General features: G+C 43.8%; 1 protein-coding gene across 6 annotated transcripts in view; it reads left to right on the forward strand.

The window, feature by feature from the left end:
• LOC114549865 (pleckstrin homology domain-containing family A member 5) overlaps nt 1-26,657 on the forward strand; it is a 249,965-nt gene that overhangs the window by 51,637 nt on the left and 171,671 nt on the right. The window lies entirely within an intron of this gene.

The following is a 26,657-nucleotide window of genomic DNA, read 5'->3' on the forward strand; positions in this document are numbered from 1 at the left end:
TTATCAAAGCCATAATCATCCTGTAAGTCTTTAACATTGGCTTGAAGATCAGTGGTGGGATGGGTTTTCTGTCCCAGGCAGACACAACAGGAGTTAGTTTCCCCCAAAAAACACAGCAATGCCTAAGGATCGTGATGTCATTAATTTGGACAAAATACTTTCTTCTAGAGCAGAGATCTTCAACAGGGGGTCCCGGACCCCTAGGAGGTCCTTAGAGTCAGTTCAGGGGGGGCCTCCAAATTATTGTTCTTTTTTGTTTTTAATTTCAAAAATTAAAAAGTCTTAACATGAATCCAACATAAGCAAATATAAATTCCTAAAGCTTGCTGGGCTATAGGTAAGGTAGTCACTAAAGCAGCCATCCACAGATACAGTTCATCCTAAGGATTCACTCTGCCACGTTTTAAAATTAAAACAGGATTTAAAAAATCATGCCAACGATTATGAGTCTTTTTTAATAGCTTAGTATTCTATGCAAAAACAAAGATATGTATAAAGGCTTTAGGCCACCCTACATGACATTTTATGCCCAGTTTAATATGCAACTTCATTTAATACATAATATGCAGTAGGAGTCCCTGCTCCATTTCTCTTTCAGTTAAGGGGTCCTTGGCTTAAAAAACATTGAAGACCCCTGGTCTAGAGCAAGATATTGCTGCAACCATAAAATCTGCTGTGGATATTCATGGTCCCCAGAGGGTGATTCCTAACAGATTTATGCCACCCCAGACCTTTCTTGTAGCAAGCATCAGGCCAGTATTTTAAGTTCTACACAGGAAAATCTCTAATGAGCAGATCAACATGAAATTCACTGACCAAATTCACGCTACCCAGAGGATGAACCGTTTCCATCATTGTCACTCCATTTGTGATTGTTTCACAGCGGTTACGTTCCAAAGCACAAACAATTGACCATCCCACTCAATCAACACTCAACAGATGGGTTTGTGGAGACAGACACTTTATCATTTGTCCCACCCCGGCTGTTGAGGCCCTGGTGGTGTGCAATTCACATTGAAGTCCACCCACCTCTTGACCTGGGTCGTGAAGCTGAGTCTGTCAACGTGAGTTAACCCTTTCTAACGCAAAGTCAACACTTGTTCAACATTGGTTGAGCCATCGTTGTGAAAGGGGTATTAGGCTCACAAACATGGGGAAATGGGGTGCAAGTGGAAAAAATGGCGAATTGTATTTTGATGCCTGTATTTATTTGCCTTGATCAGCTAGACGTCACTATTGGTTGGAGCGCGTCTGTGTTTATGTGGCAAGTCTGCCACTGACATATCTCAGATGTCACCAATTCTTTCTGTTATTTTCATGGTGTTTGGTGTTTTAAGCCCCCAACGTCGCCTCCCAGGCAGCGCTGCCTGGAAGGCACTAGGATTAGGCAATGGTTAGGGTTAGGGTTAGGTGCCTGGACGTTGGGGGGCTTAAAACACCATCAAGGTGTTTTCATCCTGATCCCTTTTGTTTCATAACTCAGAATGAGCAAATATTTTCTGATTTTACGAACCAAATAATTAGAAAATAATCAACAAATCAGTCCGTGAAGAAAGAAGTATGGAATAAATCGAAGAAGAGCATTTGAGTCACAATGAGCAGTATTAAACACTGAAATGCAGTAGCTATACATCGATTCAGTTTGACACGTTGAAACCTACTTTGACAAAGTCAGTGCGTTTACATGCACAGCAGTAACCAGGTTATGCCAGTTCTCCCCGTATACATGAGCAGAGAAGAATGGGGAAGAGTGACAGAAGTAACTCTACCTCCGGTAAAGAAAGTGGCGCTCTTTCAACGCACAACTAGCTTCTTCTTCCAGTTGACCTATATCAAAACATTAAATCGACCGGCTACTAAATTAGTAAAAATTGAACAACTTGTTCATGTTAGCAGCATAGGAAAGCACAGTGCCCTCGCCAGATGACTGGCAACTTTGTTGGGCTCATTATATCTGTAACCAGTGTCGCCCAGTGTCAGGTTACGTTAGCTACCTAATGTTAAGGTTAGCCAGCAGCCGCAGCAGGGGGTTGCTCAGTCCCTCCACATCTTTTGGTGAGACACAACGCCCCGGAGATGGACAATCTGTTTAGCCATGTCCCGGTGTCCGCTGTTTCCTCGGGGAGTAAAACAGACGGGCCGCAGGCTCTTTGCTGCCGATGGCCCGCTGATTCGGCCAACGCTTTTTTGTATTTTTCTGGGTCAAAAACCACTCCAGCTGAGTGGGGAGGGGCAGTTGGAGCACCTCCGGTTGAGGTGCATACATGCAGGAATCCCCCTATTACTAAAGGAGTTCTCTAGGTCTGTTAAGGTCTCTACGTCTGATTTTAACCGGGGTAAGGTGTTTACATGGTGTTAAGGTGTAGACACATTTAGCCGATGGCTGACCGTTGACAGAAAACCCCGTCGATATGATCAGTCGTGTCCCCGAGGTCCAAAAAACTGCCACAGAGCAGACCAAAAAGACGAGAGGAGACGAGACGTAATACATCTCTATAACCGCAGGCGACGATAATCTGTAATGTTGCCCAGGAAATTAAAACCGGCAGCTGATTGGACGAACGCTTCACATGGGTTTGTTTTCTTTGGAAATTCAAACCCAGACTGTCATGGCGGCCGTTCAGAATACGATCTCATATTGTACTAAAATAGTTTACTGAAACATGTTTCTGAAAACATTTTAAGCGAGAAATAGGCCGTGCAGTTGCTGAATCTGTCTTCATATCAGCTCAACAAAGGTCAGTTTAAAAGATTTTCATCAGATTTTGAGAGACTCTAGTCACCTCATCCCGCTCGTCATTTCCGGGTGAGTCCCGACGGCCCTGCCGCCGACCGAACATGTCCGGTCGGCCAAAATGAACGCCGACAGCCCCCCAGACGGACGACGGCACGGGACACACCGAACAGATTTGAGTCACCGACCTCGCCAGACTGTCCCACGGCCGACAATCGGCCTGATGTGTCAGCGCCCTTAGAGTAATCGTGGTATTGCCTTAACCAGAATATAATAGTTTTTTTTACACTGACTGATACCTGACATGCAAATGAAACTGTAATCTACGTCTTAAGTCCTTGTCTTTCTTTAGTTCTCACTGTCTGTAGGAAATGGCAGCATTTCATCTTGATTCTATAATTATCAGTGGTTTGAGTCATTAAGCAGCAAACGGCAGACTCTTTTGTCCCTGCACGGTTTTAGAATGAAAGCCTTGTGGCACTCTGGTCCGAGATGCTGCAGGATCGGACCTGTCCAACTTTGAACAGCCCGTCGCCTGTGTCTGGTCGTCAGCTGCCGTTTTACTGCTGTCTAATTAGTGATCATTAAAGAGCAGAGCAGCTACACAGGCCAGGAGCCTGGCGGGCGTGCTGAGAGAAGCACTTCTATTGATCTGTGTGTGTGTGTGTGTGTGTGTGTGTGTGTGTGTGTGTGTGTGTGTGTGTGTGTGTGTGTGTGTGTGCGCGTGTGTGTGTGTGCGCGTGTGCGTGGAGCTTTTAGTTAACATTTCCCAAGAATAAATTATTCAGCACATTGGGGACATGTGTAAGCATTGCCTTTCAATTAACAATAGAAATAATAAATCAATAGGTCACCTGACAGAAAGTCTACAACAATATTGATGATTAATTATCTCTCAGAATATCTCAGAATAAGCGCGATGAAGACATCACCTTGTGGTCTTGGAAATGGTAATGAGCATTTTTTACAAGTGTCTGCAAATTTGGAAAAACAACAACAAAGAATCGTGAAAATATTTCACAAATAATGAAAATAATCACGAGTTTCTGCCCTTAATTAGAGGTTTCTCCTTGTATTCATGCATTGATTCATGGCATCGCTTAATGTATTGAGCTGCGTGACACATGAGTTCTGTGATATAAGATGATTGTTGCATTATTGAAAGCTGCATCATTGCGCAGTAATGTTCTCTGAAGCTAGCAGTGTGTTGCAGCTGAGTGACAGTAACTCTGACAGCCTCTACAGTACCTGTGTTCAGATAGTCTGGACTCCGGAGCCATTCAAAGAGTTAGAACTGACTTTGTGATCACTTAAAGGGTAATTTCGTATTTTGTTTTATTTCCCTATCTCTTTTTTGGTCCAAGTGATTGATAGGAAAAACAATCTTTGAAATTGGTCCAGTATTAAGCGAGAGCGCTGTGACTAGCAGCCACAGACCGGGCTGCAATGTAACCCTACGGAGCAAATGTTCATCGTTTGGTCCACTAAAAGTGCTTGTTTTGCCCCACTGACAGACTCAGATTAATATTCTAAGTGTCTGACAACATTATAGAAAGGATCCCTTCAGAGATAGACCTTTAAAACCTCTTTAAGACCTTTCTGTTTAACCAGAAACAGCTCTTCGGAAACAGATATTCTGTATTTCTCTTATAGTCAACAAATCCCATGTTCAGGCTCAAACAAGCAGTGAATGTATATACATATTACAAGTATTGTGTGTTTGTATATCAAGTATTGTGTGTGTGTCACAGCCTGATGTATCATACAAACTCGTCAGTGATCCACACTGTTGCTATGGGTGACATGTTCCTTCATTTCCATAAACACACTGTGTTTTATTTTGACTCAGTCCCACACACACCATCCGGTTGCCGCAAATACTCACTATACAGCATCCAATGTGGATTAATCCACCGCTGAAAGTAGTCCCCAACAAATGCACTACTTCCTCCTGTTTGAGTAACGTTTGATTAAAAACTACAGTGACCAGTTATTTTAGGAAATTACTGAGATTATTATTATTTTTTTAAACTACATATTTGTGAGGTGCAATTGAAGATGTTGGTCCTCAGTAGGAACCAGTGGGCCTGGAGCTGCGAGCCACAGACAGAATATAGAGTAGGGCTGCACCATATGAGGAAAATAGTTGTTGAATATTGCGATAACGATATTAATTGCGAAAAATAAACAGATATTTCTGTTTCTTTCAGTATTGTAAAATACAACAAATTGCTTCTTGAATTTAAAGCAAATGAAAGGAAATAACATTGAATTGAATATTAAAGGCGCTACTAAAAAAAACGTTTTCCACTGATATTTTCTTCTTCTATGATTGAGTGTCTTTCACGATGTGTTCGCAGCCTTCCACGATGTGTTTATTGTGGCAGTTGATATTGCGATGAGGATTAAAATAAAACGATATATTCTGCAGCCATGGTAGAGAAGTCAGTTTTGAGTATTGAGAGTCAGACTGCTACTTTTGGAGTTTTTTATGGAGTTTGTAAGAAAATATAGAAAAAAAACTTAGACTTAGCCTTTAATCCAATGAGTAAAATGTTTTTATTAACAATAGGCAAGATAGCAAACACTCTGACCAACTGGTATCATGATGAGATCAAGGTGGAGGGTGGGGGTGTGGCCTTGACCGACTGCCATGCTTTGCTCGTTTGCTAGCCATGATGTCTCTCTCTCTCTCTCTCTCTCTCTCTCTCTCTCTCTCTCTCTCTCTCTCTCTCTCTCTCATGGGCGGTCCAAATTCTCAAAGCGTGCAAAGCAGAGAAAGGGGAGGTAACATTTCCCCTTTATCATTTCCTCAAAGGCAGAGCAGGATACCCAGGGCTCGGTTTACACCTATCACCATTTCTAGCCACTGGGGGACCATAGGCAGGCTGGGGGAACGCATATTAATGTTAAAAAAACTCATAGTCATCAAGTGACGTTTTCATGCCATGGGACCTTTAAGGGTTTCTTGGCTTAAAAAACGTTGAAGACCCCTGGTCTAGAGATTACATTTGGTCCATGGTGATGCCCCCATTCTGTATCTCAGAGTGCTCTGTATTTGTAATGCCTCTCTTCCCTTATATGAACTGTCAGCTAATGTGTGTCCAGTCAACCTTGTGGTGCCTCTCTAATAAGAGCCGCGGCAGATTCAGGAGCTCAACGCTCAGCATGCAGAGTGTGTTTGACTTTGGAGAGTGTGCCTTTTTTCTCCCCCCTTTTTCTCCCCCTTCTCTCTGTTATGTCCCCTCATTTTCCCATTACGTCTCACATTCTCCGTCTGGAACTGGATTCAAAGATGCAGATTTTTTTGTCTCTTTCTGCGTTTCTGAAGTGATGTCGCCGTCCTCTTGGCGTGAGCGAGTGTCTGTGGGTGTTGTACTGTGAGTGTTTGGGGGGGGGGCAGATGAGACGTGGGCGAGTGAAAAAATTACGACAGCGGCTGCCGTGCTGCGCTGATGATCGATGCAGTGGCAGAGCTTTGGAGAAGCAATTAAGACAGAATTTTGAGTGTGGCATATAGCATGGGAGTTCAGAAGGGCAGCGTCTCCTTTAATCTCATCGCTCGGGAGAAAGACTCAAGACACGTGTATACACAGCTGCAGAAACACACTTCTATCAGCATCTACTGTATCGGTTCAACGGTGGTGTGAGGCAGCGAGGGAAGGACCCAAGTCCAGGCAGACAGGGACAGTTAGGGGATTTTTTTTAAAGGAGACCTATTATGCTTTTGTGTATTCTCTGTCATATCTGTAATGCTACAATGTCAGATGTTCATGTTAAAAGATTCAAACAATGAGGTAAATGTATCTAATTCTACGAAATCCCTGTGAGCCAGAACCCTCAGATTTCCCACTGTTCTGAACGCTCTGCTTTCAACCGTTTTTTTTTCCCTTCTACTCTCTGCTCCGTATGATGTCATACCGAGCCAGGTTTCCATATATGGTCATCTGCTCCAGGCAGGCTAATGTGTTTAGGTTACATAACCCTGCCACACGTAGCCAACATGTAGCCGCATGCTAACGTCGGATACAGTGGCACCGGCAGGATTCTATTGTATAGTACGCTCCAGGGCTGGCAGGACGCGCTTCGGTCCCGATTCCATTCTTTTCCGATACACGGGTGACTATTCAATTTGTATTGCGATTCCAGAAGTATTGTGATTTGATAGTATTGAGTATGGCGATTTTCCTTTTCCTTCTTTAACAATAACTGCAGGCTGTATTCTTGGCTGCCAATGTTGTTAATTTAACCCAAATTGTGGGTCACATTCCTGCTGGAACACGTCCAGGTTGCGTAGTATTTGGTTTAGGAGCCTTTAGTGGTGATTTTTCACTGTAAAAAAAAGTCCTGCTATATACTCCGCTGCAGTCACTCTCGGGCTGCAATGGACTGTACACACGCAGTGACCGCATAGCACAGCTGTGGAGACTCCAGAGATCTGGACACGCTGGCCAATCAGAGCAGACTGGGCTTTTTGGGGAGGGGGGCTTAAAGAGACAGCGCTCCAACAGGGCGTCTCAGACAGAGGGTGAATACAGGTGCAGCAGCCATGGGCAGTATGAGGAACATTAAGTGTTTTTGGAACATTAAAGCATGTAAACATGTTCTAGTAGAAACATAAAATACAAGAGTAAACCTGAAAACCTATATGATAGGTGTCCTTTAACAAAGTTAAGATGCATAAGGGCTGTACCGAATACCATATTTTGAGCTTTGGTGCGTTTTAACAGTGAATATTTGAAGCTTCGACGAAGGCGGAGGCGGCGGTGGCAGGGGAAACCAACATTTCTGAGCGCACTTGAAGGCAGCTTGTAAAAGGAAAAATAATAAAATGTGACAAAATGAGAGATGAAGCAGCTGCTTTGTTGTTGCAGGGTACAGCCGCCTGTTGTTACACAAACTCCCGGGCAGTTCAGTGCTTCGGTTTAGGTTTTTACCTCCATAGTGTTTAAAACTTGTTTACACTCGCCGCCATACGGACTGACGAATCTGATAGCAGGTTAACATCACATGATTGTCCACAGCAGGTCGACGTGTGGTTGCTTTTCGGCCTTACATTTTTGCTGCAGGCATTCAAAACAAACGAATGAGCTGCGGGAGATGTTGCAATATTGAATTAAAATGTGTCAATGCTGTCTGCAGCACAAACCCACTCCATTCTACTGGGGTGGAAGCCGATATCTCAGAAACTGATATCTCAGAACATACACACACACACACACATAAACAAAACCATCCCAGACTCCTTCTAACAGCAGTCATGAGACGCCGTAAGAGTTCCAGTCACCACTTTAACATAAACAGGGCAGTTACAGAGCACCTTTGTTGTGTGGCACGCGGTGACATGAACTCTGTCTGTCTGTCTGTCTGTCCACACTAACTTAGACAAACACAGCAGCAGCTCCCAGCACTCATCTGCTCTCACGTCTTGTCAGCATCCATGGAGAGACAGACAGACAGACAGACAGACAGACACACACACACACACAGCTGAAGATGTTTGTGTGAGAGGGAGAATGAGAAAGACGTTTGTGGATGTTCTCTCTAGAAAATGTCACCGTGTGTGTGTGTGTGTGTGTGTGTGTGTGTGTGTGTGTGTGTGTGTGTGTGTGTGTGTGTGTGTGTGTGTGTGTGTGTGTGTGTGTGTGTGTGTGTGTGTGTGTGTGTGTGTGTGTGTGTGTGGGTGTGTACTTGAATTTTCATCTGTGGTGGTCGTGGTCTTGTTTGGGAAAGAAGTCATGCTCTCTGTCCTTACCCACCTATTATCTCTCTCTCGCTCTCTCACACACACACACACACACACACACACACACACACACACACACACACACACATAGATCTCTGGCTTAAATCCAAGGGGATAATTACAGGAAAGAGCATTTTGGCTCTGAATGCTGTTTGATTGCACTGCCTCTTCCTCTAGTACTGCAAGTCAAGATAGGCCGGTGAGTGTGTGTATGTGTTGCCATGGCAACGTGGTAGGAAGGGGTGTCAGAGTGTGTAAGCTCATTCAGGCTGACACTCGCGTGACATTTTCATCATCTGCAAAGTTCCAGAGCATCCACCCTTTTTGTAATGGTGGTGGTGATGGTGCAGTGGATATGACACATGCCTTTGGTGTGGGAGACCTGGGTTCAATTCCCACTGCGATACATCAACCAATGTGTCCCTGAGCAAGGCATTTAACCCCTAGTTGCTCCAAAGGCGTACGACGTCTGACATATATAGCAATTGTAAGTCGCTTTGGATAAAAGAGTCAGCTAAATAACATGTAATGTAATGTCTCAGGACACAATACTGACCAACATGGTGGTCCTCTCACTAGCAGCCAATGAAAAGGCTCCATGTGTTCTGACATAATGTTTGAACCTGTGCAGCTGTCAGCCTGCAGAGGTCATGCTGTCGTGACACAGCTGTGGGAGTGGCTGTTGGCTGTTCTCAGCGTATAACTGCTTTATAAAGTCACAGTACAGGGCAGGGGTGTCAAACTCATCATCACCAAGGGTGACATTTTGTCGCACTTCGGTCGACATGAAGCCCTACAAAAGTCAGCACAACGAGGCGGGCCTAATTTGATACACAGGCCGGATCTAAATCTGCGAGGGGCCGGTTTCGGCCCTCGGCCCTTGAGTTTGACACGCGATATAGATGAATCAATACTAGAAAGAATTGTTAGCTGCTGCCCTACAACAATGGACTTACTCTTTATACTAGGCCTGCTAATAAACTAATCTACTACTCTTAGAGTTATGGTTGGAAGGATCAAGAAAGAAAGAAATCATGACCTTTTAGGTTTGATATCTTCTAAACCCAGAGAATTCTGTTTTTGATTGGCCATTTAGTCAGCCAAGTACACAACTTACTTGTTTTGTTTTTTTTGTGAAAGAAATTAAAGCCTTCTCTGTATTTATTATTTTACATAATCCCATGGATGATCCTGCTAATATCCCTCCAAGGCTGTAGCTTTGCTTTCAAAAGTATAAGAAAAATCCTCCGTATGGTAACTCATCTTTGAATAATTGTGAGTTACCTTAAGGCACACCTGCTACTGTGTGATAGAGAATGTTGTGTTTGCATCTTTACTCCAAAGGCCACTGTGCTTACTGTCTGTAACCCACTGACAGAATGGCTGACCGTGTGGGTCATAGGTTTTATACACTCTCTGGAATAAAACATCTGAAAGATCTTATCCTATCAGATGGGGGGGTCAGTTTAGGGGTCCTTGATGTGAAACCTGAGAGTCATGTGGATTGTAAGGGAAGCATGTTCAGAGAGACTATAGGCTACATTTATACTGCTACGTTTTGGTTCATTCCCCCTGCTCTGGTGTTTCCCCCTCTCATTCCCCCTGCTCTGGTGTTTCACCCTCTCATTCCCCCTGCTCTGTGTTGTTCTCATTCCCCCTCTGGTGTTTCTCATTCCCCCTGCTCTGGTGTTTCACCCTCTCATTCCCCCTGCTCTGGTGTTTCCCCTCTCATTCCCCCTGCTCTGGTGTTTCCCCTCTCATTCCCCCCTGCTCTGGTGTTTACCCCTCTCATTCCCCCCCTGCTCTGGTGTTTTCCCCTCTCATTCCCCCCCTGCTCTGGTGTTTCCCCTCTCATTCCCCCTGCTCTGGCGTTTCCCCCTCTCATTCCCCCTGCTCTGGTGTTTCCCCCTCTCATTCCCCCTGCTCTGGCGTTTCACCCTCTCATTCCCCCTGCTCTGGCGACCGGACACATTTGGAAACACTTCTGACCCCTTTTGATTTGGAATAGGGATAGACCGGTTATTGGCCCTGGCTTAGACAATAAGCGTGTGTGAGAGATGTGTTGGACAGTGTGTTGGCAGTGAAACAAAGATGTGTGTGCAGTCGCGCTGTGAGACGGTGAAACCGAAGAGATTGTGTTTGCTGGAATCAAATTACAAGTTTCATGAGCTTGCCATAATATTTACAGTGTTCCAGATGTGTGTGAGCAGTTTGTGCTGCGTGTGTGTGTGCATCAAGAAGGAAGGGAGAGGCAGTTACATTTTGTGTGTGTGTGTGTGTGTGTGTGTGTGTGTGTGTGTGTGTGTGTGTGTGTGTGTGTGTGTGTGTGTGTGTGTGTGTGTGTGTGTGTGTGTGTGTGTGTGTGTGTGTGTGTGTGTGTGTGTGTGTGTGTAGGTCTGTCTGTAATTACATAAGCACCTCATGGCGGGTATCTGAGCTGGCCGCGGTTATTTTGCATAGTCGTCAGATTCTACAATCAAGGAAATTTAAAGCCATTGTTACAAACCTGGCAACAAATAGAAAGTGAATATTTATTGGTCAGCGGGGTAAATAAAGTGTCCACATGCGAGCAAGGTTCCAGAGACCTCACTGCTGTTGGACTGGTTCTTCAGGATCAACTCAAATCAGAGCCTATTTGTTGTTTATCAAGTTATCTATATCCACGACCTTCCACTTCCGGGATTGCCCCGTTGCCGCCGGAAATTCTGCTGTATGTCCTTTTTTTCACCGGAGATCTGTTACCTTCCTCTTCCTTTGTTTTGGCGTTCTAACCTCCGGTGGATTTGTGAGGACTATGGTTAACTGCCCCTCAGATCTCTGCAGGGTAAATCCAAACAGCTAGCTAGACTATCTGTCCAATCTGAGTTTTCTGTTGCACGACTAAAACTACTTTTGAACGTACACACATTCCACCAAAACAAGTTCCTTCCTGAGACTATTTAGCAGAGGCACCGTGGCTCCGTCCGGAGCTTAGCACCGCCCATGATGATTGTGATTGGTTTAAAGAAATGCCAATAAACCAGAGCACATTTTTCTTCCATCCTGGAATGCTGTGTGGACTAGCCAGACCCTCTTACCAAGTAAGATAATGACATGTGTTGGTAACGGCTTTCTTGATTTATACCTGGGAGTATAGGGTTGGTAAAGAAAGGCTTTTATGTCCGTTTTGGTGAGCCCAGAGGGAACATATGGCATTTTAAAAGTAGCCTACATTTACGGTAGCTAGCTAACGGTAAACTACAGAGAGAGGGTGATATTTTTACGTCCGTTTCGGAGCGACCGAGGGAAAATATTTCAGTCGACACGTTAAGTGGAACCGAAATGAGGAACCGAAATTTGCGTTCTAATCCGGTCTGATTCCTACCTGTCGAGCAGGAACCGGTTCCATAGTGGAACCGGGTTTCGGTACCCAACCCTATGGGAGTGTCCCCTACAGGTGCAGCGGTGTTATGCTGGAGTTGTCCCTTCCATCCTTCTTTTCTAACCACAGTTACCACAGAATGTATGGATGGAAACATAAGAGCAGCACGGGTCCTTTGAGGAATAAGTCTGTGCGAGCGTAGTGAGGGTGTGGTCGAGCGAGGGAAAGAGAAAAAGAAAGAGAGGATGGATGCGATCAGACATGTGTTGATGATGATGATAAGACTGAGAACCTAATCTAAACCGCCACATCACACAGCCCCCAAAAGATGCAAGGCTCCATGGGTGAAAGATGAACGTTAAAGTCTTTCAGCCTGCAGCCAACAATGCTTTTAAAGTCTTGCATAACAAAAAGAAGTGAGGACAAAGTGCTCCTTCTGCTCCGAAGAGGATTGAATAGAGAAGGCAAGTCACCGAAGTGCATCAGTCATCATTAACCAGACTAGACTTTCACAGTGGACTGTCTCAGCATTTAGTCCCCGTCTCCATGCACGAGGACTGGCACCAGGTTTCCATGGTGCTGTTTGAATGTCATGGTAGCTTTTGATTGAAATATGTATGTGTTTTTGTTGCTTTTTTTGGACCTTTAGTGAAGTTGAGTTTGACAGCCCTGGGCTAGAACATAATAAGAAGACTCTCGACCATATATCACACCACTTTACTATTTTAACAACTAAACCCCGGCCACACGTATTTGATTTGTGTCGTTCGTAACTGGACTAAATGGAAGAAACCATTTAACTATGTAGTCTATTTACTTTTATAGTAGAGGCACAAATATCCAGGAAACATGACCAAACAACTAAATGTGCAGGCAAAACGAGATGCTCCCGGCGTGGCATCATGCATTGGCGGACCAGGGAACAAGACCACGGCACAGCCAGAACGCCGCGCATCTGTGTCTGGTGGGTTTCCGTGGTTACAAGCCTGCAAGGGGAGTGTCATGTGACAGACGGGTGTCAAACAAAGATCTTAAAGCCACGTCTACAAACACCCACATGGGCAATTTTGGACGGAAGTGATAAGCAATGTGCTTTGTCATTCGGTTTGGAGGACATGTTATCCAACAAGGTTGGACTGATCTATGTTTTAACAGCTGTATACTACTATCCCTGTATGGATGTGATGTGATTTTGTTGTTAAAATCTTTGTGGTGCATAAACTCCAGTACGCGCCGATACCAGTATTTTAGGCGTTATTGGATGCTTTTCTGATACTGGTATCTGTGTCAGAACATCTCTGGTGCTCTGCCCTGGTGCATGCTGGGGGAGAAGTAGTGGCTTTGTTAGTTGCAGCTTAGCTGCTGATTTTATGTCGTTTTTTTTGAAAGGCAGGTCACATCTATGTGAGAGTGTGTAGCAGTGTGCTGGGGCTTCCCTAAATGTGTGTGTGTGTGTGTGTGTGTGTGTGTGTGTGTGTGTGTGTGTGTGTGTGTGTGTGTGTGTGTGTGTGTGTGGTGTGTGGCCGTGGTTTGTATACGTAAAGGACATTATTCACCTAACAATTTCACTTTATAATCCAGTAGTGTTAATGTGACAAATGATTTGGTTGGACCAGTGACTGACTCTGTGGTGATTAACACATTGCTGACATCACTTTGACGGGTCGCGGTGAGTTAGATGCTTCAGTACCTGTGCGTAACGAGATGGCAGGACAAAAATGAAAATGGTCTGTTCTGTGGTTAAATTGCTCTGTGCAGCTGTACCGCCAGTGTCTCTTTAGTTCCCACAAATCTAATAGTGAAAGCTCTCCTCTCTAGAACAGAGTTGTTCATTGCGCGGCTCGCGGGCCCCCTGCGGCTTGCCAAGCTTTAATTTGTGGCTCGCAGGGCAGTAAATAATACGCTGATATGATCATGCAGTCAAAAACAGATATTTCATAAAAACATTTACAAACAAGCAGGGCTTGGGGCGCCAGGGTAGATCACCTGGTCGAGCGCGCGCGCATTTATAGAGGTCCATTCATCGACGCAGCGGTCACAAGTTTGACTCCGACCTGTAAAATGCCCCAAAACAAATGTCTTTGAAAAACAAGCAGGGCAATAACATAACCCTAAGTCTGCTCTATTACAAATAATTTATATTTAAAAACATACCCACAACAGCGGCATTACAAGCTGGAAATATAGACTAGAAAAGATATATTTAAACTTGCTCTGCCCTTCCGTCCATAACACTGACTCTCTGCGGAGTTTGGGGGTCTGTCCTGCTCTTAACGGCCAATGTGCTCTTGGATGGTTAGATACATGATGGACTAATGTAGAAAAATTAATGCATATTGTATGTTCAGGGATGCAGACATGCTATTTATGACTGGATGGAACTTTTGAAACCACTAACGGTAAAAGTGGCTCTCCTAATGACTTTGTCCTGTCAGTGTGGCTCTCACGAAAAAATGAGTGTAGAAGACTGCTCTAGTACATCGCGTCACATCACTGTCAGGAGTTACATTCTTCCACTCAAACTTTCATTTACATCATATCAATCATTTCAGCCTTTCAATTTAATAGTTTTAAATAGGGATGCTCCGATCCCGTTTGCAAGTATCGGATTGGAGCCAATATATATTTTTACTAGTTGGTGGATCGGCATTCACCCATATTACCTTACTCCGATCATTTACACCAGCTTGTAGTGATCGCTGCCTTTATTCACACGCCCTGCGCCACAGACACACTGCCTGGATGCCGGCACTTAAACTCAAAATGTGTCTCGGCCACTCGCCAGTGTATGTCTAGAGAGTGTCTCGTAGCTTGCCAGCCCTTGGCAACGAGTAAGAAAGTCTGTATTTCTGTCATCCGTTTATTACACGTCTTCCGTGATTCCACCAGGAAACCAGCCTACAGGCTGTTATTCCATGGAGCCGACATCGGAGTTAAACACGAGAAGAAAATCAAAGATTGACCATAATTTTATTTTTCGTTGTCCAGCGGGGAACTTAAAGGTGCACTATGAGTTCCTGCATGTTGACGTTCCAAGTAAATTCCAAACAAAACCGAGCAAGCTCGCCCCTCCCCCCATGTTTCTGTAACTGTCATGACTAACTGTCACTAACCCCCACCGCCTCCCCCAACTAGGGCTGTCCCAAACGATTATTTTTTTAAACGATTAATCTAGCGATTATTTTTTCGATTAGTTGACTAATCTAACGATTAATTTTTCAATTAATCTAATGATTAATTTTTCATGTTGCAATTATTTTGCCATTGCTCAATTATTAACAATTTACACAAATTACAGTTCAAATCTCTATTTATTTAAATAGTTTAACACTGCACTGTTCAAGTAAAATTAACTTTTAGTGCAACCTGAAGCTAGATGTAGGCTATCAATCCAACAACAAAATAAAGTCACCTTCAGGAGGAATACAAAAATAAAAACTTAAAGTAAGCAGAGCAAGTGCAAAAAGAGTAGGCTGGATTTGCTTTTTTTAAAAGTAGGTAAAAGAATGAATAAGCTCTTGTTTAACATCCAAGCTCTTCTCCCTTTTAATTTAACTTTAATTATGTGTATCTAAAGGCTGGTTAAGCACTGTAGGGAGGAGAAGTTGGACAGTTTTTTTTGTCTCGTTCCAGTGATTGGCACATCTGGGTGATGGCGTCGGAAATGCGTTATCGTTAGATGTATTTCCACTCACATACCCAACGACTGCTGAACAACGCCAACACACAGTCCTCATCTTATCCACCACTCTCTCACCTGTAGCCTACTACTGGAACTAACCCGAAGACCCAAGTTTTTAAAAGGGGACGGCATGAGACGAGAGGACATGACACGGGAGGCTCCAGGCTGCAGACATACAGTCTCAAAGTTTTCCCAAACTTGCGATCTTAAAGAGGCCGACGGGTCCCTCTAACTCTTGTGGATCACCACCACCTCGCCATGCTAGGACGATTCGTCGCCGTAGTCGACAAATTGTCCCACCCCCTCCCCCAAACATCTTGTCAGTGATTGGCTGGAACGTGGTTTGTTGTATTTTGGTGCACAGCCTGTGCCCCTAGTGTTTGTTTGAAGTTTACGAGCCCTGTGTTTTTCACGGTGTGTTCAGGGGGCAGGCTGCTAGCGGATCAAGGAGAGATGCCTACCATTTGAGACAAAAATGAAATTGCGCTGAAACCATGCAGGAACTCATTGTGCACCTTTAAAACTGTTTATTCTTTGGTTGGGGGTTTGCTAGTATTCTAAAGAGAATTGTTGTGGTGTTGAGAGAAACAACTAATTTTGCTGCACTAAGTTAAATGAATTAAGCTTAAGACATATTTAAGTTACTTTGTTTACTCAGTTATTTTTGTAAACCAAAAAATTTTAAAAGACAGTTTGCAGCTCTATTATCTGAGCAAATACGATAGTATCCGATCGGGACTCTGTATCGGCACACGTTCAATATTTTTAAATCGGATCAGGATCTGGGGCCAAAAAAGCTGATCGGGACATGCTTAGTTTTAAATCAGGATCTTCAGTATTTCGATGAAGTGGCTCATGACATAACATCCCTCAGGTAGAGAAAGAGCAGGTATGATCATGGACTTTAAAAGAAGCTTGCTGGAGAAATAACAGAGGCCTACTCGACGCAAGCTGCAGGGGGCCCACAGATTAGCATTGCGGTGCTGTCTGTGCTGGAGTGTGTGTTTGTCAGGTTGCTCTTGCCAATCTGAGCTTGCACAGTGTGTGTGTGTGTGTGTGTGTGTGTGTGTGTGTGTGTGTGTGTGTGTGTGTGTGTGTGTGTGTGTGTGTGTGTGTGTGTGTGTGTGTGTGTGTTTATGTTGAACCTGAAAAACTGGCTTCGTCCTCCCACTCAGCACGGTGTGAATTGTTTGCGCTCGAAAAGCATAAAATCATAAAAAAAGAGGATGTGTTGTGTGTTTTCTCTCCCAGTGCTGAGAGACTTTGGCAGGAAGATTTTATTTTATGTGTGTGAGAGAGCAAAAGAGAAAGCGAGAGGAACAGAAACAGTGAACGTGACATGCCCTCCTTCTGTCTTTCTAATAATAACTGAGTTATATCCTCTTTTTATGATACAGGTCTCCTAAGTATTGTGTTAAATGGTTGGGCGGGGTGGAATGTGAATATATCGGCACAGGAACAAGTGAAGGAAGACAAGCCTGGCCGCCTTGGACAGGAAGTTTGTATCAGTGTTGTTTACGGTGTGTCTCCTTCAGAGGACAGACACAGGAAGGAAGCAGACTAGCTCAGTTATCTCTGACCACATGCCCTCGCTACATGCTGGCTTTGCACAAAGTTATGGCGATGAAAAAGATGCTGCGGTACCCGATTTAGGAGTTTTGTCCAGGATGGGTGTTTGAATTTCATGTAAGCTGACAAAAGTGACGCACGTATGGAGGACGGAAGCTGCCAACATCAAAAATAAATAAATGACTTGTTAAATAAATGATTACGCCATACCAAAAATGATATAAAAATAAATGTGGCATACATTGATATTTCTGTTTTAATTTGCTTCTATTTTTATATATATGTTTATTGATTTTCAAAATATGACTGCACAGAACATTTTCAGAGGCAGGCCCCAACTAAGAACAAAAAACAAGCCAAAATAGACAAAACGTATCCAGTCAAAACAAAGCAAACTAAACTCTGCTCACTGATCCAGACAAATATTTACATGAGAAGAGACTCAGGTGATACATGTTAGATGATAAAAAAGAAGATATACACATATACACACACGTACATATATACATAAACATACATTATATAGACATGTACATGCGTACATTTAATTTACTACTTAATTTGTTTGCCTTTGTATTAATCCACCTATTTATATACTTTCCTATTTAATTTTCCTTTTTATTTATTTTCCTTAATTTTTAGATGTATTTATTACGGAGCTCTGGAAGGGTCATAGCGAGATTTTTCTGGCGGACTACTAAGTTTTGTGTTACCTCGCAATATCTCGAAGTTTGTCTTGGGCATAGTGCTACAATCTGTTGCTCCACAACAGAAACCTGACACAGAGAAACCATTCTAAAATTGACAAGGTCTACATAAAAAAATAGACAATGAACGCATCTTATGACATAATGGAAAGACACAATATGTCCTGTCTCCTGCACACTCTGACGAGAGGGCCAGAGGACTAACGTTACCCAATTAGTTACGTCTCCCGTTGTATTGGTTTGCCCTCTAATTAGTCTCACATTGCCAGACCCTCCTCCACAGCGCTGCTCAGGAAGGTCTGTTTAGTCCACACAGCATTCCAGGATGGGAGAAAAATGTGCTCTGGTTTATTGCCATTGCTTTAAACCAATCACAATCATCATGGGTGGTGCTAAGCTCTGAACAGAGCCGTGGTGCCTCTGCTAAATAGTCTCAGGAAGGAACTTGTTTTGGTGGAACGTGTGTACGTTCAAAAGTAGTTTTAGTCGTGCAACAGAAAACTCAGATTGGACAGATAGTCTAGCTAGCTGTCTGGATTTATCCTGCGGAGATCTGAGGAGCAGTTAACCATAGTCCTCAGAAATCAGCCGGAGGTTAGAACGCCAAAACAGAGAAAGAGGAAGGGGACGGAGATCCGGCCTAAAATGAGTGAAATCCGGTGGAACTTCCTTCAGCAACGGGGCAATCCCGGAAGTGGAACATTGTGTATATAGACTACCCCCTAATGGACATAATGTGCAAAAATAGATACTTGAATATACATTTGAATCACTGTGGTTTTTTAGAACAAATATTCAAACGGCCAATTTTGACAGCCATATTGTCCTTTTTTCACTTTTTCTCTAAGTGAAAAAATTTACAAGTTGGCTGCCTTGGTTTGATGAGATGAAGCTAAGGAGTCAGTGAAGGAGTGTGCTATGTTTGGACCGTGAGTAAAGGGAGCAAAGATTGTGATGTTTGGTCTGATTTGCTGTCTGTGTGTCAGCCTTGAACTCACATATAATCCGCCCGCACACACACACACACACACACACACACACACACACACACACACACACACACACACACACACACACACACACACACACACCCCCACACACTGTCCTTGAGGATAAGCTACGTTGCTATCCCAGCTAAAGGCCAGGTGCTGTGTATTCCCTCACGGAGTTTGAGACTGCACCAGTTTTGGCCCCCAATCTCAGAGACGAGGACGGAACACTACAAGGCAAGGAGGGCAAGCGCCAAACATCAGCTGCTCTCGGAGTTTGGGAAGATAAACTCCCGTTGTTCACGGAGGACTGCGGCCAAGTCGGTTTTTCTCTTACTCTGCATAGATGGCCTGACCGCGGCGACCTTGCACATATTACTTTATCAGCAGAGAAAACAAACATGAAACATTATTATTGACTTTTCCATCTGTGGCCGGGCGGGTTAGTATCGTCTCTCCCGACTGGCAGCCGGAGGAATGGCTCGTCTTCCATTCCAAAACATTTCTGGAAGCTTTCGGATATTCCCCAGCAAACACACAGTGCTCCATATGAGGCTGAACTCGGAGCTGTGTGTGTGTGTGTGTGTGTGTGTGTGTGTGTGTGTGTGTGTGTGTGTGTGTGTGTGTGTGTGTGTGTGTGTGTGTGTGTGTGTGTGTGTGTGTGTGTGTGTGTGTGTGTGTGTGTGTGTGTGTGGAGTTGGTGTCCTACGGCCGGGAGTGTCCTCACGTCAACTCAGTGACGTCAGCCTCACAGAGAACGTCTTTCTGTGTGTCACGATATGTGTGTTTTTCTTCTCCATCTGGGCGGCTGCAGGTCAGCAGTGTAACAGGAGAACTGGTCCCCCCCCACCCTCCTTTCTGGACTATGTTTTTCTTTTGGTTCCCAACCTCAAGAGGAGCCACTCAGAGATTATGATACAGACAGAGAAAGACATGAGGAAAGGAAGAGTGTGATTGAAGAAAGACAAAAGTAGAATCAGTTGATTATAGAAAATGAGACTTAGAATGAAAGGAAAAGGGGGTGGGGAGGGATAACAGTGAAGACAAAAGAAAGAAAGGAAGAGAGAGAGAAAGAAGAAGAAAACAGGGTGGGACCAAATGATTGCTTGAGATGAGCGTCACTGTTGGCTACAACAAAGAAAAGGATGAGCAGAAAGAAAAAAGAAAAAAGATGAATATTAGAGGGTGGAACCTGTTGCTGGTGGAAATGAGATTTAGTTATGAAGCTTCCACGTGAGCTTTAGAGAGGAAACTGTGCAGCAGGGCCTTCCCTGGCTTTGTGGAGGACTAATGTGTGCGTATATGGCGGGGGGTATAGGCACCCTTCCTGAAGAAAGTGTTAGGCTTTTTTCTAGGGGTGACCCCAAATAGATCTTTGCAGAGGCATACAGCCCAGTTCAGACCAAAGATTCTGGACGAGACGAGTGTAAACTTGCAGCTACTTGCAACGAGCCAGTCTGCAAGGTTCTGAAACCTGCCGGTTTACACCAATACGACGGGATGAAACGGTGTATCACCTGCATAGCACGACAACGCTCTGTACTTTCGTCTTAACTTCTGACTTTCAAGCTTTTTTTGTAGCTGGTTATCATTTGTTGCGTGCAAATATGAATGTGGATAACATAAGTGATAGTGAGATACTTGCTTCAGCAATACATCATTTTAAAGTGGGTAAATAAATCCAACCGCCCCATGACCAATTTAAGTTTCACTTTCCATGACCCGTAGTCTATATCCACAACGGCATTGATCCGTTGCCAATGGAAATTCCGCTGGATGTCACGCCTTTAGGCCGGATGTCCGTCCCCTTCCTCTGTCTCTGTGTTGGGGTTCTAACCTCCGGTGGATTTGTGAGGACTATGGTTAACTGCTCCTCAGATCTCTGCAGGGTAAATCCAGACAGCTAGCTAGACTATCTGTCTAGGGTATCGCCCCGTGTCACTACTACTTATTTTCGGACACGCTGTTGGAGGCTGTCCTCCTCTCCTACTTCAATGCCTAATGAATCTATCTCTTTCTCTCACTGACCCTGTCTTTCACTGGTTGAAACCTGAAAATATTGTAAACAAATTAATAACAGAACTAATTCCACTGGTGGGACTGTTGAGCTCTGTTTCAGACTGATACCTCCGGTTCAGGCTGGTCCTCATCCTCAACACGGGCCTTCTTCAGTCGCGGAAAATACTTTTCAGTACTCATCTGGATTGAAGCAGCAAACATTCAGTGTAAGAGTAAAAAATCACATACTTATTTATTATACGTTTATTTGATTCACAGCTTCTATAAAGTGTTTTAACCTCGACAACCCAACTACATTTTAACGCAAACTTGCAACAAGTTTCTTTCTAAAGCAGGCGCAATCGCTTGTTTGCTAAGAGTCGTGCCGGTGATGGTGAATGTGTGATTGTGTAAAGGTGTTCACGAGATAGACACCAATTCTTGCTCTTCTCCATTTGCATTGAGATCGGCTGGCAGAAAAACACGTGTCCACATTCTGATAACGGCGAGAAAGGGAATGTGTCCTGTGTCCACATTAAAGACCGCCTGCTCAACTGTAAACGGAACCAGTACTCATTTAAAGTATTTCTCATGTCACATTGTGTGTGTCGGATGTTATTATCATATATTATACGGTACAGTACAACTTTATTGTCAATTTACACTGAAATAAATTTTTCGTTTCCGAGCCGCTCCGCTTTAAAAGAAGAAATAAAAGACTGGGTGGCTTTGGAGGTGGGCTGTAGGCTGCCCACGCAATTTAGAAGTTAGGAACGCAAGTGAAAACTGAAGTGATCAGTACACTTTGTTGTGACTGATCGAAAAAGGTTGCACGGACTGTTCAGATCACAGTCATTGCTGCTTTTGAGTTTTCCATGAAATCGTACAGATTGTCGTCTCACACAGTAGATTACATTACATTACATGTCATTTAGCTGACTCTTTTATCCAAAGCGACTTACAATTAAGTGCGTTCAACCTTGAAGGTACACACTCCAGACAACAAGTAGTAAGTGCAAGTAGATTAGCTTTAAATAGATAATACTACAAAGAGCCATATGAAAGTGCAGCATCAAGAAATATAAAATATATATATATATATATATATATATATATAAATAAATATATATATATATATATATAAATAAATATATAAATATAAATATATATAAATATGTAAATATATATAAATATATATATATATATATTTTTTTTTTTTCTTCTATCCAAGGTGTAGTCGATAGAGATGTGTTTCTAGCCTTCGGTGGAAGATGCACAGGTTTTCGGCCGTCCTGATGTCAATAGGGAGCTCGTTCCACCATTTAGGAGCCAGGACAGCAAACAGTCGGGATTTCATTGAGTGATAGTTCTCCCTCGCTGTGAAGGGAGCAGCAAGCAGGTTGGCTGATGCAGAGCGGAGTGGGCGGGTTGGGGTATAGGGTTGGACCATGTCCTGGATGTAAGCTGGGGCTGATCCGTTCGTGGCCCTGTATGTAAGTACTAGTGTCTTGAAGCGCATGCGGGCAGCCACTGGTAACCAGTCAAGGGTGCGGAGGAGTGGTGTGGTGTGAGAGAACTTGGGGAGGTCTAGTAGTCTAGACGTGAGATGACTAGAGCCTGAACCAGAACCTGAGCCTCCTTCTGCGTTAGAAGGGGATGTATCCTTCTGATGTTATGCAGCATGATCATATACATGATCCTGTCTCTGCTTTGGAAAACTAACAAATCACCAAAGTTGGAGATACGAGGTTTAACCAAGAGCAGCAAATGTACGTCCATGTTTGTTAGAGGGAATTATGCCAAATAAATTGTTACCTTGGTTTAAACATCAGTATTAATACAGCTGCAGTTTATTTGTATGACATTTTTGATTTTAATACAAACTCCGTGGAGTTTACTTTGAGATCCAGCTCACCGTTAGTCCGTCTGTACAAATAACAAACACAGGAAAGGACAGAAACAAATGAACCACATACTGGCAAGATAGAGCAGAAGAAATGAAAGTACCTGGGTGAAAGGGAAACCAAACAGCAGCTCGTTTGTGTCTGTAGAAGATTAGCCTGAGTGGGGGATTGACAGATACTTTAAGTTGATAAAAGCCGCTGTAGGATTCTCGTAGGGTACAGATTTGATCATTGGCAAATTATCAAAGATGTTTTATCAATATTAATAAAGTTATGAATATGGTTATTAATAACTTTATCAAATCGACAAACAATCAAAACGGGGCACCACCCTGCAAGTCAGGGACCAATAATCAAGCTGTGGAAAAGTCTCATTTCTGTGGTAACCCTTTAAAAAGAAAATAAAGGAAGGGGTGAATCCAAGCACGGACCTGATCGACCAGCAGTTATTACAACAAGTACACAAATAATCACGAGCAACTGCTAATTAAGCATAATAAGATTTATTAACGTCACAATTATCAGTAGCTAATCAATAATCCTTCAATAATAAACTCATATACCTTTTTACAATATCACAACCAAAAACAAAGCAAAACAAACGCAGCATGGACACGTCTGTGTCTGTGTGTGTGTGAGAGGGAGTGAGTGGAAAAGGAGGGGGCGGTGTCGAAGTGTAGTTCTAACCCCAAAAACAACTCCAAAAATGGCTACTCCTGTGAGCTGCACAAACTATTTAGCCTCAAGAGGGCGGTAGTGGTGCTGTGTGCACGGGCAGGGGCTGAAGAAGCCGGGGGGTTGCTAGGCAACGCGCACGCTTAGCCGGTATGGTAGCTAGTTCCTGTGTTAGCTCTATACGAACGTAAGCCAATGCCACGTGTGAAGCCGTTAGCTCGGGAGCTACGCGGCTAGCCTGTGTCGTGTGTGTGTGTGTGTGTGTGTGTGTGTTAGTAAAAGAAGACCACTCCAGTAGCCAACAGCTGATTTTCGCGATTCAATTGCAGACAGTAACTAAACTCCTTGAAAGGAGTGATTTAAGCAGGTAGCGATTACAGTTATACCCAGCTACTTAACACCACATAAATCAACGGTATAATTGATCTATTATACATTCACAGAACAGATTAATAATCCCATATGGACCAGTACATGATTAAATCAGATCACATTAATGGCAACAATGGTAGCGAACCCTTTGCTCATTAATAACAAAACAAAACGCACTAGTTCTAATATCTGCCCAGAACTGTGTAAAAGCCTCCTTACGGTGCGTTGTTTGTCAGTTAAAACTTCTTGCCAGAGCTTTTTTTTTTTTTTTTTTTTCTTGAATCCAGGCTGATTAAACCCGCTGCAGATGAGGGAATACTTCGGCCAGTATTTCCTCGGATCCCCTTTGTATATCGGACCGATATAAAGTTGTCGCAGCTCAAAACTCGACCAGCGAGGTGATGCTGGCTAGCTAGTCCGGACTAGAGTGCTTCCTGTTGCGACCTGAGTCACGGTGGAAAAAGCGAAGAAAACACACGCACCGACAGCTTTTATCCTTCCTCCGCCTCCTAGTGGCGGGGTGGTGCATTCAAGGACCCGACGACCAATAGAAAAACTGCAACCTGGTCACAGGTGTGAAGCAGTTCTTTGTCTCACCACCAGTCTGCCTTGCCGTCCTCGTGTTGAATGCACATTCTCCATTTTGCGAAGTGGCGGCTCGTAGGAGTTTGGTGAAACTGGCTTTATTCACATGTCTCCCCTGTGTCTCTGCCGTCAACTCAATCGGAGCCATTTTTGGTTAGGATCAATGTTTAACCAGCTTCTTGGTCCCCAACACCGTTATGACATTATTGTCATTGAGTAAGTAAGGTTAGTTGTTTAGCAGGCTAAAAGACGTTTTATTATTCACGTGAAAGAAGGATATATTGAAATCATTTGTATGATTGATTTTATGAACATTGGTATCGGTTTGGCTATTGTGTGTGTGTGTGTCTGTCTGTCTGTCTCTTTGGTGCTTTAGGGCTCACAGCAAAGGTTATTGGGCCAACACCAACAGAACTGCCAACCCCATTACAGCAAATGTCTGCTGCACACACACACACACACACACACACACACACACACACACACACACACACACTTTTCATCTAACACTAAAGGGATTCATGCAGTCCCTCCACAGCTAATTGAAATTATCTGGGATGAGATGTGTGTGTGTGTGTCTGTGTGTGTGTGTGTGTGTGTGTGTGTGTGTGTGTGTGTGTGTGTGTGTTCGTGTTCCCCTTGTTTACTTGCTGAGGAAGGACAAACCACACAGTGAAGAGGGTAATATGAAGGCAGCAACATGCTTGGCCTCTCTTGCACTCTGTCTAACTATTCTTCAGTTTAGCTCGGGGGCTGCCACATGCACATCATGCACATTAAACAGCAGAGCCTTCACCCAAATTACAGGAAAACATTTTCTCACTTATCCCTCTGTGGTTCCCAACCTGGGGGGTTAACCCCTCTAAGGACTTGCTAGGTATATCTGGTCCTGTTCAGACCTGGTATTAACATGCATCCTGGGTGATCCCATCACAAGTGGACAGCTCTAAGTACAGGCCTGTTGCCACTCAACCACAGTGATGTCGGACGCAATGACAAAACGAAAAATATTTTTCATAAACAATGTATTTTTGTAATTGCAAACAGAAAAGATGTACATGTTTATTTGCATATAGAGCGGGGAAGTGAGAGCTGATCACAAGAGTTAGCATTTAAAGACTGCTAGCAAGCTTCCTCTCTACTCCCTTTAAAGTCCATGATCATACCTGCTCTTTCTCTTTCTTATGTCACAAGCCAATTCATGCAAATACTGAAGATCCTGATTTAAAACTAGGGATGTCCCGATCAGCTTTTTTAGCCCCCGAAGCTGATATCCCTAAGTTTGACCTTTCATAACTACTGGCCATTTCCAAAAGGTTCATGACTTCTGAATGACTTTCTAGTCGGCCTGTCTGCTGAGATATGTTGATGACTGTTTAGGAAATCATCTTCATCAACGCGTGGCTGTGACTCTGGCGGTAGAGCGGTTGTCTACCACTCGGAAGGTCGGGGGTTCAAAGTGTCCTTGGGCAAGACACTGGACCCTGAATGTCTCCCACCAGTGTATGAATGTGTGTGAATGGTGAACGGTTCCTGTACCAGTGCTTTGAGTAGTCGTTCAGACTAGACAAAAAAAATCTATATAAATACAGTTTGCCGTTTGCAGTGGCGGGAGGTCTGACAGCTCTATCACAACTCTGGAACACGGAGTGACATTTCACTCTGATGTGTGACAGAAATGTTCCAATGTGTTGCTCTCTGTCTGCTGTGGCTGGAATAAATCCACTTCGTCATTACTAGCAAAGCAGCCAGTGTGGCATTTCACTTAGCGCTCTGTCTGTCTGGTTGTCTCAGCATTTTAGTGTTATTTTTGTCCTCATGCTTTGTTTCTGCCCGCTCTTTAGTTTCCATCTTTAGTTTGAGGGATGTTATTTATGAAAAAGCTACATTTCCTCAGTAGTGTCTAACATTATTACTAGCCATATACAACCACAACATGCCCCCCTTCTAGCCCCGCCCCTGGGCATCATGTGACCAGCCGGCGGTTGCCAGGTTTTCGTAGGATATCATACGTATTGGTGTGCATACATTTTGTACTATGTCATACGGAATGCGTTGATTAGCCTTAGGTAAACTCTATGAATTCCCATTCTTCCCTTCAGTGGAAAGTCTAGCTGCAGTCTGTCTCTCTCTGTTTGTGTCTATCTATCCTGTCACACACGTGTTTAATTCACGACTGGATGGAAATCTCAGTTGCACTCCAGCAGTGGAATGAGTCCTGCGAGGCCTCCCAACTCCAAAGCCCTTTCAACGCTACAGAAGGAAATCTCTCCCGCTTCATCCTCACTCCGTCGTGAAATATTGAACGGCTTGTCAAAAGCATGAACCTGCTCTT

The sequence above is a fragment of the Perca flavescens genome, chromosome 23 (genome assembly GCF_004354835.1).
Source record: "Perca flavescens isolate YP-PL-M2 chromosome 23, PFLA_1.0, whole genome shotgun sequence".
NCBI classification, from domain to species: domain Eukaryota; kingdom Metazoa; phylum Chordata; class Actinopteri; order Perciformes; family Percidae; genus Perca; species Perca flavescens.